Below are 18,661 nucleotides of genomic sequence, written 5' to 3'. Positions count from 1 at the left end.
CTTAAACACTCTTATCACTGTGTGCAGCTCTGAGCACACCGCCCTGAGGGTTCCCTTCTGCCCATCAATGCACAGATACGTTATCATCATTTTCTATCATGTAAACTCAACTACTGTTCGAGTTACACTGATATGTGATAACTATGTAGTGTTTATTATCCATATCAGCTTGAAAACATACCTGAGCTTTGAGATATTTACATGTACAGACTAGCAGAGAAGTTTGACTCGTAGCCCTATTTGTGTAAGGCTCTCTCCTTACTTTGTTATTTCTACAGATTGAACATACAGAAAAATGTGATAATATTTAAATAGTATTTACATATTTTCATTAAAATAGAATTACTGTAAGGACAAAGCCAAAAGCTGGTTTTCTATTATACGGAAAAAATCCTGTTTGAAATTATTTGTCTCAATCAATTTTCATTAGGTTTACTTTTCAGAGACTTGATCAACACTGACAAACACACTGCTGCTCTTCATTTGCTTTGTTTCCTCCCGTACATGGTTTGTTTAGTACCTTCCCACAAAATAAGGAGAAAAATAATCAAAAACTTAATTTTTATAAATATCATCAGATAAAAGTGATATCAACAAAGGAGCTCATATTCATTTTTTCAATACACGCGATCTAAGCAATACATCAATATTTTATCTACAAATAGAAATCTCAGTTACTTGATAAATCATTTACACTTAAATGACAAAGAAAGCCTGAGTATCATATTTTTCGGGCTGCACAAATAAATACATATTTGTATTCACTGAAACACCAAGTTTGTCTTGGTTAAAAACTGTATCATATGACAGAGAAGAAACATCGATTAAGTTTGGTCACATTTGAACTATGAACACAGGGCTCATAGTTACAAAACAATAAAATGTTAAACCTGCAAGTACTGTTCCACCGATGTGAATGGGATCGTGAAGAATAAAGGTTTTGTACAAAAAAGGATTTGCAGAGCCAGTTTCTTGCTCTGCAATCAGAGAAAGGCCCACACACTACAAAGAGGAAGGAATCCAGTCTTTTGATGTGGGAAAGCAAGGGAACAAGTCTCCTTTCTGGGCAGTAGCGTGCACCTGCACTGAGAGTGGCACCGGTGACTACGCCGTCCATCACCCCAGGGGCCCATATGTTTCACTTGAACCTGGGAGTTCTGGCAACATCATCTCTTCAGCCTGTACCTGTACAGGATGCTGAAAGACCCAAGCAGGACAGACAGGTTTGCCAGACTACCACCAGCATGCCCTGCTGGGAGGATTACCTCTCCCCTACCCGCTCTGTCCAAGAGAACGCCAGAACACGCCGTGCAGATCAAACGGGCCTTACTTAAAGCCCAGGTTTACATCCGATCCATATAGATCCCTCCAGTGGGCCCATAACTGCTGGCAAATGTCACGGGATTGTCAGAATTGTTACGCATCTTTTCATAGGAAGCCATGTGACTCCCAAAACCCCTCAGATACACCCAATTTAAAAATGCACCTGTCCAATGTCAAAGCAAGGGCCTCGTTAGCCCAAGGTCCTGTCTCTGGCACACCTATTCCCAATAGCTTAGGAAACGTACAACAGCAGGTAAACATATTCCCAAAGTATTTCCTAAGCCTGCATGAAGTTTAGGATAGTTCTGAGTTAAAATGGGACCCTTGTGCTTAATAGCCCTGACGAGCTTTTCCTTCACAAATTTATCCTGTCAATTTTGAGCCCATGTCAACTTTTTCAGTTCAGTTTCATAGTTAGATTTGTGACCTGTAAAGAAGCATCTCTTTCTATTTTTTTTCTGAATGTGCCACCTGATAACAGCCTACAGGACTGTGGTGGGTTGGCCCTGGCTGGAGGCCAGGTGCCCACCAAAGCCACTCTATCGCTCCTCTCCTCAGACAGACAGGGGAGAAAAAATGGAACAAAAGGCTCGTGGGATCAGGACAGGGAGAGATCACTCAGCAATTACCATCACAGGCAGAACAGAGTCAACTGTTGAATTTATTACCAATCAAATCAGAGTAGGATCATAAGAAATAAAACTAAATCTTAAAAATACCTTCTCCCCAGGCTAAAGTCTACTTCCAAATTCTCTACCTCCTCCCTGCCGGAGCAGGGGGACAGGGAATGGGGGCTGGGGTCAGTTCATCACATGCTGTCCCTGCCACGCCTTCCCCCTCATGGGGAGGGCTCCTCACACTCTGCCCCTGCCCCAGCCTGGGGTCCCTCCCATGGTAGAGAGTCCTCCACAGACTGCTCCAACCTGAGTCCTTCCCATGGGCTCCAGTCCTTTATGAACTGCTCCAGTGTGGGTCCCTTCCCTTCAGGCAGGTGGGGATCTGCTCCCCCATGGGCCTCCATGGGCTGCAGGGGCACAGCCTGCCCCACCGTGGGCTGCAGGTGAATCTCTGCTCCAGCACCTGGAGCACCTCCTGCCCCTCCTGCTGCACTGGCCTGGGGGGCTGCAAGGCTGCTCCTCTCACACATTCTCACTCCTCTCTCCAACTGCAATTGCTGCTGTGCAGGGGTTCCCCTTCTTAGCTATGTTATCCCAGAGGCACTACCACCATTGCTAACTGGTTTGGCCTTGTCCAGTGGCAGGTCTGTCTCGGAGTCAGCTGGCATTGGCTCTATCAGACACAGGGGAACCTTCTTGCAGAAGCCACCCCTGTAGCCCCCCCACTACAAAAACTTTGCCATACAAACCCAATACAAGGATCACCAGAGACCATCTGGGAGAGATTTTCAACCATTCCCCTAAGCACTTGTCTCTAACAACTTGAGACCTCTGTCATATCCCCTTCTGAGTCATCTCTTGAAGAGTTATAGTGAATTCATTCTTCATCTTGATCATACTTGTGAACCTCTTCAACATTTACTGTACCTTGTTTTGAGAGATAGAGGTGGTAACAAATGCACAAGGATGGGAGGCCTGCAACCATACACAGGATTTGAGAGCTGAGCATACCATGGACCCATATTATCCAACTAGAAATGAACCGGTAGTCATGAACAAATTGTCTTTACGTGATGCTGTTGTTTTTCCAACTGCAACTAGCTATGGACCTTTGGTTTTCATTAGAAAAATCAAAGCCTCAGTCCTGTCTGGCAAGTGTTGTTTCAGACCCTACATGCGGCTATTATTGTTTTTTAACCATCTGAGTTGCTGTATATCAAGAAGCGAGACATACCCCAGCTTTACTATGGATCTAGGTGTGTCATCAATATTAGGTGTGTAGCTCTGTCCCTTTGTCTTTAAGCAAGCAGCATCAGGTTTTATAGATCATGCAACATAGCAACACACTCTGACCTCAGGTCCCCCTGAAGACCATGAAAGCTAATGGAAGGTGAAGTTAATCAGTCATGCTTGAAACCCCTGCAGGTGACCCCTCCACCCCACCATCCATACTGGCATAATTTGTCATTGCACATACCATTCTTGAAGCCTTGTCTACCACCCGTGCAGGCAGAAACACAGGCCCAGTTGAAGACTAACTCCAATTTTACACAAAAATTTTCTGGTTTGGATCTGTTGTTCTGACCCTGAAGAGAGATGACAGATGTCTTTGTTGTAGTTTAACCCCAGCCAGCAACTGAGTCCCACACAGCCACTCACTCACTCCCCCGCCAGTGGGACAGGGAGAGAATTGGGAGGGTAAAAGTGAGTGGGTTGAGATAAACTCAGATTAATAGGTAAAGGAAAAGCTGCACACGCAAGCAAAGCAAACCAAGGAATTCATTCCCTACTTCCCATGGGCAGGCAGGTGTTCAGCCATCTCCAGGAGAGCAGGGTTCCATCACACGTAATAGGTACTTGGGAAGACAAATGCTGTCACCCCAAACATCCCCCCCCCTTCTTTCTCCCCCCAGTTTTATATGCTGAGCATGATACCATACAGTATGGAATATCCCTTTGGTCAGTTGGGATCAGCTGTCCCGGCTGTGCCCACTCCCAACTTCTTGTGCACTCCCAACCTGCTCACTGGTGGGGTGAGAAGCAGAAAAGGCCTTGACCCTGTGTAAGCGCTGCTCAGCAGTAACAAAAATATCCCTGTGTTATCAACACTGTTTCCAGCACAAATCCAAACCATAACCCATACTAGCTACTATGAAGAAAATTAATTCTATCCCAGTCTTGACTAAGTTACTAGAAAATTCTTATTTTTTTAATAAGAGTAGGCAGAGAAAGATTTTATGGTTTAACAAGATGGGACAAAAGCAGCAGGAACAAGAGCTATCTTGTCCACCTCGTTTATAGCAGAGTGGCTGAATTCTTTGGGCCATTTCTGTGGGCCTAGATGCTTTCTGTAGTCAGAAGACCTCCTGTTTTTATAGGTTTTGGCTAGAGCTTTAGTCTTAGTAAGCAAAAATACCATCTTTAAGAGTGATCCACATTTTATACAAGAGTATTCTTCATGGCAACCTTGCCAACCATTGCCCAGCCTGCTGAGGAGAGCGGTGCCGCATGTTCCTGATTAGCCAGAGAAGCACACAAGGAAGGCTTTGGAAAAGCTTTCTATTTCATATTTGTGTTTGCAAATCAGCCAAAAGCTATTAAAGCAAGGAAGAGCACTTTCAGAAGAACAAAACATCCATCACACCTTTTCCTCTTTCCCCCAACAACTTCTTTTGTTTAATATTAGCCTGAGTAACAAAAAAGTCATTACAACTTACCCAAGCTACAAGATAGCTTAAATATTAACAAGCATGTAAAGCCACTGGGGGTAAGAGCCCGGAGCTGTATAATAATAAAGCAAGACTCAGCGAGATTCCATAATTATTTGTTACACAACCCAAGAAACTCTCTAGAGCATTTCTAAGATTATACACCTCTCGTATATGATGTCTAACCATGCCAGAAATTACATAAGGCTTTTTATAACACAATCATTAGTCACTAAAAAGACAGAACAAAGGGCCATTATGACCAGAGGTGACAATCCAAGAATTAGTTTACTTAGGACATCATCCAAAACCCATTGTAGTGATTTGCATAAATTTCAATGTGCTTTGGAGCAGAAGTTCGGTATTTTCCATGTTGCAGAATTTCCTTTTGGATTTTTCTGGACTTATTTCCTCTGCAGCTCCAGTCTTCTAAAAGCAGGCATTTGTTCCTGTCAGAGCCAAGAACTCAAAGCTAGCACTGATTTTGGTGGTAGTAGCATCTGCTTTACATCCTCTCAAAAAAAAAAAAGCTGGCCACCAATTCAGATTTCCAAATATGGGTTCAAATGCTTTCTAGGTATTTCAGTTCTGGAAATGTTGACCTATGCAGCCAGCCTTACCAGGATTTGCAGGCAGTAGCTCAAGCAGTTCAGATTCAGATGGATAAATATATCCCTATGCACTTTTATGTCAAGAAAAATGCAAAACACACAACCAGCTGTAGTGTTACAACAGGAAGATGACATCTGCAGCATGGGAATAGAGTTATCAGGTGTGAACCTAGCCCTATCCATCAGGAAGCCCCTTTGGATAAGTGTGGACATACAAGTAATAGTAAGACTTTATCTGTAAGCTTGCAGGTAAGGGCTCTACTTTTTCCCCCCTTACTTCAGGCATGTTAAGGGCTGTGGAGAAGACACAGCTCAGTGGTGAGATACTATGGCCAGAAAGAAAAAAACATTATCCTGTCCTGGTTTCAGCTGGGACAGTGTTAATTTTACTTCTCCTAGCTGGCATAGTGCTGTGTTTTGGATTTAGCATGAGAATAATGTGATAACACCCTGATGTTTTAGTTGTTGCTAAGTAGTGCTTACACTGGTCAAGGACTTTTCAGCTTCCCCTGCTCTGCCAGGTGCACAAGAAGCTGGGAGGGGGCACAGCCAGGACAGCTGACCCCAACTGGCCAAAGGGCTATTCCAGGCCAGATAATATCATGCTCAGTGTAGAAACTGGGGGGAATTGGCTGGGGGGGGCAGCAGTCTCTGCTGAGGGACAGGCTAGGCATCAGTCAGTGGGTCATTAGCAACTGTATTGTGCATCACTTGCTTTGTATATACTTACTTTATTTCCCCCCACCCCCCTTTTCTTTCCTGTTAAACTGTCTTTATCCCAACCCATTAATTTTTTTTTTTTCTGATTCTTTCCCCCATCCCACAGGGAAGGGGGCAGGGGAGGAGTGAGCAAGCAGCTGCATGGTGCTTAGTTGCCAGCTGGGGTTAAACCACAACACCTACCTATAGTCATACACATTGACCTGGAAAACGTAAGACTCCTGCAAAAGAAGCAAACCAAAGACTTCAGATTGACTTGGCAGGGAGAAATCTGCAGGATCTGGTCAAAAAAATCTCACAGTGGAAGAAGCACTGCTCTGTAGCAGTTAACCACAATACACCCAGAGCCAACATACTTCACAGGCAGCAGGGAAAAAAATTACCTCAGAATACAATAGGAATCTACAGACTCTTGAATATTGTAAAGGTGGACAGGGTCCAGCTGTTAACTGGCTTTTCCTAATAACCTAAGGGCCATTAGATGAAGCTGGTAGGAACCAGGTGCTTTGTTTTGTCCCAGAAAAAAAAAAGTTTTATAGCTCCCATCAGAGAGGTCCCCTTGCAACTGAGCAGGGCAGCCCCACTGGGCAGACTCCCACAGGCTGTTGCTTGGTTTCTGAGCCTCTGACTTTGTTGCAACATCCACATCTCCACCCCCAGGTCTGACAGTCACAACCTTGGTCTCTTCAGATCTGTAATTTCTCCTTTAGCTCACAATCCACTCAAGGCGCTTCATAAGCACTAAGCTTGGCCTCATCCAAAGGCTGCAGTGGCCAGCACAGTGCTTCCCCAACTTACACTGTCTTTCCAAACACAGGAACATTATCTGGCAAATTCATCAGGCCAGCAGTGACAGGAGACACCTTTCAATAAAGCATCATTTCTTCTTGCTCAACTGCTTTCTAGATAGAAGGATTCATAATAGTGCTGAATAGCCTGTGGTCCTGCCAAAGTTTCCAAACTTCATTTGTAACTCCTTTTGCTTCCCACTGTCAGGGAGCAGCAGAGCAGAGACCAGCAAGGTGTTGGTCTGCATGCTTTGTTTTGTGCCTGCACCAGATCTAGGGGACTGGATCTACCAAGAATCTGCCCAGGAGCTCACCTCCATGGGGACACTGGAGGTTCCCCATCTTCTGATGCTGTGACTTCCAAATCTGACACAGCACATGTGATACCATTGCCCTGAGCCAGGCGAAGTCACACTGCCATCAAGGATCAGGAGAACAAGAAACCCCCACCCACCAATTAAGAGGACATTCTTATCCCCCTACCCAAGTGACTAGCCTGACAATTTGCTTTTCCTGGGATATTCAGTCTTCTGCATTCTTCAGCAACAGTCTCTAGATACTCTAACCCTTTTCTACACAGGCTGAGAAGTTCAGATTTAACATTCTGTCTCTTTTCCATCATCCACCCTTACAAAAGGAAGAGCTATTACTACAGATGATGTTCTATTCTTTAGACACCACACATATGCTTTCAAATGAAAAGACAAGAAACAATTTGATATTACTCCTTCAGCCTTCTTGCACACAAAGCTAAACACCTTTTGGATCAAAGGGAATTTTTAGATACTTGTAGGAAAAGGCAATTTCTAAACCAAGATGGGTTTACCTTCCCATAGGAACGTCACCAGCCCTTACACACCTTGTGTCTCAGACCTACACGGTATGAACAAACACACTACTATTAGAGCTAACAGAACACCAACACTATTCTTGGTCCCCCATTAGCTTGAATGCTGACCAAAGCATCTCACTAGTCTCTCCTTAGTTTGAACAATTTGCTTAACTGCTGGCTTTCCCTTGACTCCAGTTTCTTCAGCTGGTGGTTGGCACACCCATTAAGAACACAACCTAAGCAGGGTGTTTGTAGAGGTGTGCAGATAATCAAGGCAACACTGCAGCCTGCAGGTGCCTTTTAAGATAACACCAGGACACACCTGGGTACTCCTCTGTCCTCCACTCCCGAAGGAGACCACACTGGCAGCAACAGACTGGAGGATCTTTTGAAGTCGCTTTAAAGGGCTAACAGTGAAGTAGACCAAAAATAAATTATTCAGGCTGGATTTGTAAGCAGAAGGAAATGGTGACTTACACACATCCCCAATAATTAAATGCCTTTATGAAGGTTATTTGTAGAATGTTTTCTTTAACCTTGGATGTTTGTGTTTTATTTGTATGGGAAATGCTAAGAAAACTTCAGGATAGCCAACAATAAATGCAGTTGCACACAGAACTGGGAGCATAAGAGGGAAAAAGAAAGACTTGGAAATGAAAACGAGCACAGAAGTGGGGACCAAGTCAGGTAGCACTGTCATTGCCTTCTTCAATTTAGTTGCCAGATATCTGCTCAAAACAGTCCCGCTAACTGGTCTGTTGAGGGCTGCTTTTTTCAAGTCTATTGTCCCCCTCCATTGCTTTAACATATTCCTCTCCTTTGAGGTCAGGAGCTCTACCACAACCACTTTCAAGCTACTTCAGGTGATCCTCTTCACTTAAATCACCTCAGAACTTCACATCCTTTATCCATTCCTCCAAACAATGAGCCAGAAATATAATAGTATCTTCTTTTATTGCTTTCTCCGCATTCCTACACAGTTAAATATTCTCAGCACACTCCAAGAACTTGATTGCTTTTGTCCTGTTATATTTTTTTAATAAAACTCCTCCATGACCTGGCTGTTAAATCCTTCTAGTAGTTTCTCAAAAGTAGATTCTGCCCTACCTCCTCCACTCAGTTTTGCAACCTCCAGGAGACTTCCCACCTTTACTTATTACCTTACTGGGTAATAATACCCAGAAGCATTCAGTAAACTTGCCACTCACCTCTTCTCTGGAGAAAGTATATGTATTCTTGGCATGCAGTGCAATCCTTCCCTTCTTTCCCTGTCTTCCTTCCAAGGCAAGTTATTCTGATATAGCATACATACCATCCATCTGCCAGGACTCCAATACCTCTTATATCGCAGCTTTGGCTGCGGTCTAAGGCTTTGAAGCCTTCTTGTTTATTGCCATACCCTTGGCATTAATGTAGAGAGATCCCAAGTGCTCAGCTCACTGCCCTATTATCCTCAGGCCTGTTTCTCTGATGGCTTCTGTACAGCTCCCCATTCTCCCTTCCACAGGTGCCAGGATACACATTTACCTGTGGACTCCTATCACTTGTCCCTTCAAGCCTAGTCCAGTCATCTGTCTAGAAATGCTTTTTCCCTGCTTACCTAACTGGACATCATCTTTTGTTTCTTCTTTCTCAAAGCACTAGTTCAGGACCAGCAAGCACAGAGCAACCCTATCAGACCCCTTTTAACTCAGCTACACATCCCCCACAGGCCCCTGCCTGGCTCTTCTCGTAAGGCAGTGCCAGGAACTGTGACTCCCCAAAGCCCCAAACTTATTCCAGTCTGGGCAGGGTCACACCCAGCTGTGGTACCTCTGAACCGACATAAGAAAAAGCAGTCAGAAGAACATTGTCACAGCCTATCTTCCCATGATATTTCCAGTTTCAGCTTAAGCAGCTGTCTCGCTACCCAAGACAGCAGGGGAAACAATCCGATGGCTATTTCTGTGCCCTTCAGAAGGCAGCCACAGACCATCACCAACCCCTCTTCTCTCAGCCTTTTAGACACTGCACTCATGGCACTTCCTTTCCTTCTGGAAGAAGTCCTTCACAGGCTCACATAAAAACATGACAACTTACTTTTTGCAACACCCTCTGCCTCAGCCACTTTTAATTAACAACATATTGAAAAATAATCACTCCAGTTTCACTTCAAAGATACCAAGAACAAACCCACATGCTACCAAAGCCAAACAGCATTAAGGTTCCAACATCCATCAGACCATTTTCTGCTAGAGAGGACAACTCCTTCTGTCTCTCCCAGATTATCCAGAGGGATAGCACAACTTACACTGCAGCAGCTATTCAGTTGCTCTAAAAACCACCCACAAGGGCTGCAACCAACCCCCCTCTACCTACAAACCACAAAGAGCCCCCAAACATAATGGCAATCCCAGGCTGGGGGCCATCCTCATTTATATGGTTGCCTTAATCAGCATATATATTGAAAAGAGCTGTGCTGCTCAGGCTCAGAGCGTTTGCATCCACCACCACCACCAGCCCACCCCAGCCCTTGTGTCCTTCGGGTGGCCTCTTGTGTTTACACAAGTGTGCATTTGGGGTTGATGTGAGGTCCTTTGTCCCTAGTGTACTTCCTTATGTCACAGCATCTCTCCCACTCCCTTCTGACATAGACACAATCAAAAGGGATGCCATGGGCTTTAGCTATGGGAATGGCTTCTGCTTTGCTCTACCCTCTACTTTTCTTGCATGTAGATGGATTCCTTGCAGTACTCGGAGCTTGCTACAGTGACCCTGGAGGGTTCCCAGCTGGGTGCCGGGCACACACGGAAGGAGCAAAAGAATATGAAGGCAATGCAAAAAGACAGAACAGTGTGAACCTCATCAGTTCAATTTATTATACATTTTTCAATATTCTAGTAAGAGTTCCTTAACTTTCCGTACCCTTGAGGCGGACATAGGAGTTCTAAAAATTCCTGTGATTTTTTCAGAATCTCCAAAACTTACTCCTGACTCTTCTGCCCCCAAGTTTCCCCAAGCACCTGCAGTCTGTCTTACATACAATGTCTGAGTTGCAAGCTGTAAGCGAACTTGTAATGTGCAATTTCTAATGTTCTCCTTATGGCACAAATGGGCAAGAAAACATACTAGGAGTATTACATGTTCATGCTATGCTGTATTTTCAAGCTGGAACAGGAGCCAAAGTTAAGATTGAGTTTGAATATTGAGTTTAAGAAGAGTACAAAGCCATAGAAATGTCACTCCCTGCAGCTAGGGCTTTTTTTATGATTATTACTACTTTAGAAGTTAAAAATTATTTTTGGAGTAGGTTCTTTCTTGTTTCTAGTGCTCAGTCCAAAGCCGTTGACATTAGTGGAAAGTTTCCAGTTTAGAATACAGATTGTGCCAATCTTTCATGGGTATATTTTTATTGAGAAAACACAGAAGGAAAAAAACCTGTGAAACCAGTGGAATTATTTCAGTTGAAGTACGCTGGGGTAAATAGGAGTAAAGGAGTTCTTAATCAAGCCCTGAAAGTGCCCTCAGCGACTCAAGTGAGCTCTTGCAAAGGGGCTCTGTTGCAGGTCCAGGAGGAAGAACACAACATAACACCCATGCCTGCACTTGATCATAAAACTCTCTTGAACCCAGGAGCAGCAGAAGAGAACAGCGAGGTTGCCTGGCTTCTGACAGCGCAAGGGTGATCCCTTCAACAGCCATCCAAACGGATAGTGTCGGCTAGCCAGAGACAGGCTCTGTGCAGAAGGACGCACAGTCCAGACAGGTAAGATAAAAGACAATAAAAGAAAAGCAATCTTATTATGCCCATTTTATGGGTAGGAAATGGAGCTCTGAAGAAATTAAGTGCCTTGCTCAAAGCCATACCGGAAATCAGTGTCAGAGGAAACAAAATGCAAACCTGAGTGTCACGGTAGTTCCTTCCTCCCGATACCATTTTGACCATCAGGGCTGCTTTCAATTAAGTCTTTTATTGAGGACATCTCTTTCTAGCTATGCTTTTTTTTTTTTTTTAATTGCATATCCCACATGGTGGACCTGTCGAATTACGAGTGTCTCCAGCCAGCTTCTTTACTGTGTTTTATGAACCTTAATGAGCCCCCCCAGAAAGCTGAAATACCTCCATCAAGGGGGAAGGGAGCAGAGAAGCAGAAATAGCAGCATTGTGTGCAGCTTTTAGTGTGCGGTCCAGGTTCACGGAGCGGTGTGTAAACAATCCGATTTGCCACGTTTAAGGACAGGCACAATTTTAGGAAATCCAAACACCCTGTTAGCCTACTGACCTCTAGATAACCTGCTTCAACAACAATGAAACTTACAGTGTGCTGGGGAGTTGGGGGGGCAACGCTGGGAAGATGCTTTGCTGCCATAGGAAATGGGCCAAGCAAAACTCTCTCATCATTTTTGATCTTCGCTTGATGAGTCTGTAAAAGGAGAAGAGTATCAGCTTGCTGGAAAAACTGTTTCCTGACAGAGATTGGCGGTGAGTTTTGCCGCCCCATAGGAGCTCAGGCACTAGCGCCAAGACGTGGTGCTGCCTGCGCTTGCCTCGGTCCTCTCGCCTGGGAACTCTGCTTTTCCGCAACTCTGGGTGAAATGGAATCCGAAGTGAAAGTGGCTCCGCGTTGTCCACAGCTTGTCATCCCAAAGGCACAAAGGGAGCATGGATGGAAATCAAGCCCTTTTGCCTTAGATATGTACTCTCAGTGAGGGATATGGTAATTCAGACAAGGGGAGACGCAGAAACGTAGAAGCACATAGAGAATTGAAAATGAAGTGGAAATTAGTGTTAAAAACGGGAATGGGGGCTGTTTGCATGGCTGCTGGACAGCCTCATACATTCAGTAAGCAGCTGAATAAATACCTTCAAAGGCAAACAGCAGGGACAAACCCATTCACCTCACCCAGGTTTCTTACTCCGGTGCACAGTGAGGTGTTGGTCATGCTGCCACTAAATAAATCCTGTCTGTACAGGAGGAGATGTGAGGAGAGGTCACGCAGTGAGCACATGCTACCATTTGCATTTTTCACCTAGGCACGCAGTCTGCTTCAGAAAATACGTAAAGCCTATGATTAGAAATTAGCGTATATTGAAGTATTTTCTTGACTAATTCAAGTGTCCCCATCACCCTCTCTAGGCTACTGTCCAGAAATCTGCATCGAAGTGACTTGCCCAGTGGCAATGCAGAGGACAAGAAGGGATGTCTCTTCGTTTTCTCGAATCGGGATCACTTCTAGCTGCCGGGAACGGCACTAGGGATCAAAAGGGAATCGCACGTACAACAGTATTTTATCTAGCTCAATACGTCCGTGTTCTCAAAGCCTGGCCTTGCTGTGCACCACACGGTGGGAGTGCAGAGGAGAAAGACCATTATAGCTGCATCAGCTTTGTGGTGGTGCATGTAAGAACCTAGATGGGCACTGTAAGGTGGGCTAGCCACAATAGAGGGCGAAAAGAAGCACAGATGGGCTACAAGGAGTAGTTTCATTGCAAGCCTGTCTCTGCCTGTATCTCTTCAATCTTTTGAAAGAATCATTTGACTCTTTCTCCTCCTGGTCCTTGATTGTAACATACTGGAGCTTCGTTACACCCAGCACTTGGATAAATAAAATCAGCACACATGCACCATGTAGGAATAGCAACAGCTGTGAGTACAGTGTTGCAAGAGCAAGAAATCTTGTTCTTCATCACCTTGTTACATTGGTCCTGCAAGCCTAGCCATAAAAAAAGCCTTGTAACAATACCTAATATCCAATATGTCTGCAGCAAAACACGTTTTCCATGTAATCTGACTGTATCAAATCCGTATACGCTGCAGAAAGAATGACTTGGAATGGGAAGAAAGAAGGAACATTGAGCTCTAGGAAAACTCAAAGGAACCTTTTATTATAACGTTTATAATAGAAAGTTGGGGGGTTTAGTTTCGCCTCAAGGTGTAACTTGCTAATAAAAGTTCTGGAAAACCTGCTGTGTATAAGAACCCTGGCCTATGATGTCAGAATTCATTATGCACACAGGGGCTATTTACAGCCTTGTAAAGTTGTAGACAAGGAAATTGTTGCTGAAATATAGTTTCAAAAGTTTAAAGGTAATCATTCTACTGATGTATACACCTCAGCTATTGAACAGATCTTTTAAACTGTTCCATGTAAACTGAAAAAATCATATGGCTTGCGCTGTAAACATCCACCCATGTTTCTTCATATGTCCTGGGTATAGAATTATATATATGTATGGGGGTAACTGTGGGGTCTTTATTTTTATTCAAGAGTTATCTGGGTAAACCTATAAATTAAGCATATGTGTAAGATGTTCAGAAGTAAGACAAACTGGAAACAATCTTCCCTGCCCTCTTTTCATTTCCCATTTATCCACTTAAAAAAAAAAAAGATGATGATCAAGAAAAAAGAGGGAGGACAAAGAACTAAAAATAGAAACAAACAAATGTATTTTCAGCTTTCTAAAGCTAAGGATGTTTTATCAAACCTACTGAAACATTAATTGAAACGTGTAACGTTCATCAGAACAACAGCTGTTGACACGCGAAGCTTCATCTAGGTTCAACAAAAATTTGAGGCAAAAGTGCTGCTGAGTTTGATGGGTCAGGAGAGCCTGCAGGAACCCCTTGGCAAAGCAGCAGTTACTCTGGGTCATACATCTGAGGCTGGCACTGCTGTATGTAAAACTGGGGGGGCGGGGGAAAACCTGTTGACTGCAGAGTGTGCTGCATGCTGTTTTATTCTTTGGCTCTAAGCATTTTCATTGCTGCTTTAGTGATTTTTCCATCGCTCTGAAAAGGCTTTGTGACCAGCTGTTGTTTGTCATTTGTCCCACAGTAGCTGGCAATAATATAATTACAGAAATATAGAAAAATGTGCTCAGCGCTGGGGATTCCTAGCCAATCCAAGCATTTTCCTACTGAATGGCTTTTTCAAATATTCCTTCTCACAGCAGTCCAAATGATTTTCTAGCTCTGGCTGAGCTAACTTCCCAAGCATTCCAGTTATATTTATTTTTTCTAATGCACTTGTCAGCTACTTCAAACTCCACCCCAACTCCTGACAGCAAGACCAATCGAACACCCTCTCATTGTGGTTTCATGGGGAACCGGCTCACGGCCGCAGAAATGGACTGCGCCCAATGGCACGAGCCCAAAAATAACTGCACCACTTCCACTTTTTTCAATGCGTCTGCATTGTTCCACCAGCACTGAGATATTACTACTGATTAATGCTGCTATATAAATAACACGCAAAATGGGGGAAAGCTTTACGGTTGGGGTTTTTTTTCCCTTGCTTTTGCTCATGTTCACAGTAAAATTTCCATTGGCTTCAGTAAGCTCTGTATACCAGACTTGCACTAAGGCAATTTCATTAACTTAGCTGAATTACTCCTTGTTTATAGTAGTGGAAGTGAGTGGAAAATCAAGGCCAACGGGGTAAGAAATAATCCTATTATCCTGCCCAGCAAGATTGCTCTGTGTTTAGAGCTGAGGTTTAGGTTTAGCGTTGGCTTAGTTGGCCATGTAGGCTTTTACACCTTCCCTTACTCTGAACAGCCATGTTGGTGAGTTCACTCTTCTCTCAGCCTTTCATCTCTCCTCTCTCCCACTGCTGCTGGGCTTCCTTCCTCGCCAGATCTAGCCAGGGGTAGCAGACAACTTGTCAGCAATTCAGGGTGCTTAGTGATCCGCTCAGATGGCAACTGGTAACAAATGTCAAGACTGCAAAAGTCCTTCAAACCTGAGAACTTCTCTGTGCTGTCACGGCAAGCATTAGAAGTCCCAAAAGGCAGCAGTATGCATGGGGAAGATGAACAACCACACAAATCAGGCAAGTTTCTCTCACATCGCCCAACCCTGTAAAGCAAGGCATCACCTGTTCACCTGTATGGCAAATACTTACCCTGCTGCATCCTTTTCACCTGTAGCAGAGACCACCAATGCATCCAGCCTGCCGATATAAATGCGGTTACATTGGAGCTACCTCATGCATGACTGCCATTTTCAAAATGTGTTGGCTGAGATTTTCATCTCCGTTTGTCACCCTGACACGGTGGCCCATGGGATGCTGCAAATGCAACTTGACTGCTGCTGAAGGAAACACAACTTTTATGGACCCTGCTGGAATCGGAGCAAGCTTCAGGTGAGGAAAACACCAGGACAAGAAAAGGGATTGTAAATGGCACTAGTTCCTTTAACACATAGCTAGCCGGTCTTGACCGCACTTCACTTACTGGTGAGCTTAGATAAATGTTTTATTTATGTGTTATATGTATGGATATATAAAGATGCATAGGTAAAGGTTGTATGTGTGTGTAAATGTATATATCTATACTGATATATGTATAATGTTTTACGGTTTTCCGTTTAGGATCTAAGTAATTAGTAATAAGCTTGTAGTTCCTACCTTTCAGCTGGGAATGTGCCACTTCGTAGGGCTAGGTCCAGTCTCTGAAAAGAAATAACTTCAGAATAAAACTGAAGACAGGTTGAAAAGAAAGACAACCATTGAGACATAATCTGGATGTACACAAATATCACCACTAGTTATTTTTACACCCAGATGTCCCAGTGAGATAAATGGGCCAGAGGGCTACAAGGGCTCAGACTTTTAAAGGCAATGACACATCTCCACCCCCAGCAAGGGATTCGTATTTCTGCGTGAAGCTCAGAGACTGAATGTGCTACCTCCTCTGAGCCAAATTTCCCCTTGGATCCACACTGCAGATTTCAAGAGTTGGAATATGTTATCCTTTGGAGAATAAATTAGTTACTGGCAGGACAGCTTTGGCAGCAGCTTAATCTTCCAATCAGTTGCTCCACTAGCATTCTTCTAGCCTGGAGAAAAGGGCACGTCCTCTTGGGTGCAGCATTTCTCAGATGGAGTTTGTAATAAGACTCAGTTTAAAGGGCAAAAGATGTGATGTTTTCTGTTAAGCAGATACACTTCTCTGTTAAGGCCCACAGGCTTTTTTTTTTTTTTTCCCTTTTTTCGTGAGAACAGGAGAAGTAGGAGAGGAAAAAGCCTAATTCAAATAACAACAGGATCTGAATAACTCCATGCAGGACCTTGTATCTGCTGTGCCATGTGGAGCAGTGGAGCTATGCTGCTTTCCCTGTGGGAAGTCTCTGCCTCTCACCCACTCCATGGCATTTCTTTTTCTGGTGTCTCTCAGACATCTTCAGAGCCTCCAAGCCACCGCGTCTGGTCTTTTGAGGTAATCAGATGTACGGTTAGCTGTAAGAGCTGTAAGCTACCCATTAGATGGGACTCTGACACTTTAGTTAATGTCTTACCAGAATACAGGAGATGAAGCCTCCATCCCATGAAGGTGCATGCTATGGTTCCCATGCAGAGCCTCTGGAAAAGGGGAGATGGGACAGCGGTGTGTTTTCATGTACAGACTGGATAAGAGACTCTACACAACGTCACCCACTGGGAGTTATTTGTTGTACTGCAAGAGCATCTGTAGATCCCTGCTGCACACCCTGGCCTCGTTGCCCAGTGGCTGGATGTGTGCCTAGGAGAGGAGTCCTTCTACATAGAGATTATAGGGAGTATGTCCTGGTCCTTAGACACAGCTTGGGAAGTTCTGTGGTAAGATCCAGAGGGCTTCAAGCTCCCAGAGCATGAATTTTCCATCTCAGCACCTTTCATGCTTGATACTGGATTTCAGAGCCAGGTCTGGGGGGATGGCTGGAGGTGGAGCCAGGTTCTGGCCACAAGAGCAATCCTCCACCCTGGGGTCTGCTGGCCAGACCTCCTGCCCACACCTCCAGCCACCTCCCTGTGTCACTCAGCCTGACATGGTCCTTCAACCAGCATGCCGAAGGGTGCCCACCTTGCCGCCCTTGTCTGACTCCACAGCATCTCCCTCCTGATGCAGACCCTGCTTTGCTTCTGGGAGGGTCTGTCTTCGTCCCCTGCAGTCTCCATCAGCAACCCTCAACCAGTAATAAAGGGAGACACCTGCAGAGAGGAGCCCCCATCTAGCCCAGCTCCACATGCAAGGAACTCACCCTTGCAGACACACACACAGCATCACTCCCCACCCCAGGAGCTCTGCCCTGTCTGTGCAGGTTTCCGTTCCTCCTTCATGGAGCCCTTTCTTGCCTAGCAGTCAAAAAACCCAGCCCACAGGCAGTGCCGCCACAGTGCTACCAGCTTTGCTACAAGCGAGGGGCAGGGATAGACCCCAGAAAGAGAGTGTTCTGCTAATAACGAGCTAATGTAGTGGTTAAGTATATTGGTATTGTATGTAGTGGCTCAAGGAAAGACGAGCATCTATATATGCAGTAGGGAAGAAAGGAGAGTGTTTTCCGAGTGGAAGAAGACGGTAATCTTTTCATATGGAGAAAGACAAGAGAAAAGGGAAAGGAAAAAGTTCTTTCTCAAATCCGTTTTCTTCTGCTTGGTTTTTACTTGCATTTTTGTTTTCCTGGAGACTGAAAAACAAGGAAGCGAAAGGGATCTAACTATATCTAGAGCTCGAAGAGATCCGCTGCTTTGCATGTAACACTCAGCTTTAAAGGCGGTTTGGTTTTGCAGAAGGGGAGGAGTAGAACGCCCTCGCCACTGCCTCGCTTGGGACATCTCGCTGCCTCTTCCCCGCTCCCCCCCAACCGGCTTCTCGCACCCCAGCAGCCAGACCTGGTGCTGGGCTGCATCGGGGAGACCTCGGGGGAGAAGTGACCCGCGCCCCGGCGCAGGCATCGCCCCGGGGTGCCTAGCACCCAGGTTCCCCCTACGGCGGTGGCAGAAGGAGCCCCAGGCTCACGGAGACCCCGTTCACCGCCCAGCCCCAGAGCAACGGGGTTTATCTCGGGCCGTGTGACCCGAACCCCCCGACAAATCTCACCCTTCCTCTCCCCGCGGTCCGAACAACAAAAACCGTTCCTCCAGGTTTCAGTAAAGACGAACGCAGAACCTTAAGCGTGATGCCAGCCTCGGGTTTAAAAGGCATCGCCGGTCTTTACAAGCAGAGGATATTACCCTGCCCTGGGACAAAAATCCGAGGCGAGAGGTTTCGCTTCTGGAGCTATGGGGGATGTCTAAACCCAGCCTGGCGGCGGGGAGGGCC

Source organism: Egretta garzetta, unplaced genomic scaffold (genome assembly GCF_000687185.1).
Source record: "Egretta garzetta isolate BGI_Z169 unplaced genomic scaffold, ASM68718v1 scaffold283, whole genome shotgun sequence".
Lineage (NCBI taxonomy): Eukaryota > Metazoa > Chordata > Aves > Pelecaniformes > Ardeidae > Egretta > Egretta garzetta.
The sequence above is the reverse complement of the archived record's forward strand: the minus strand, read 5'-3'. Positions refer to the sequence as shown.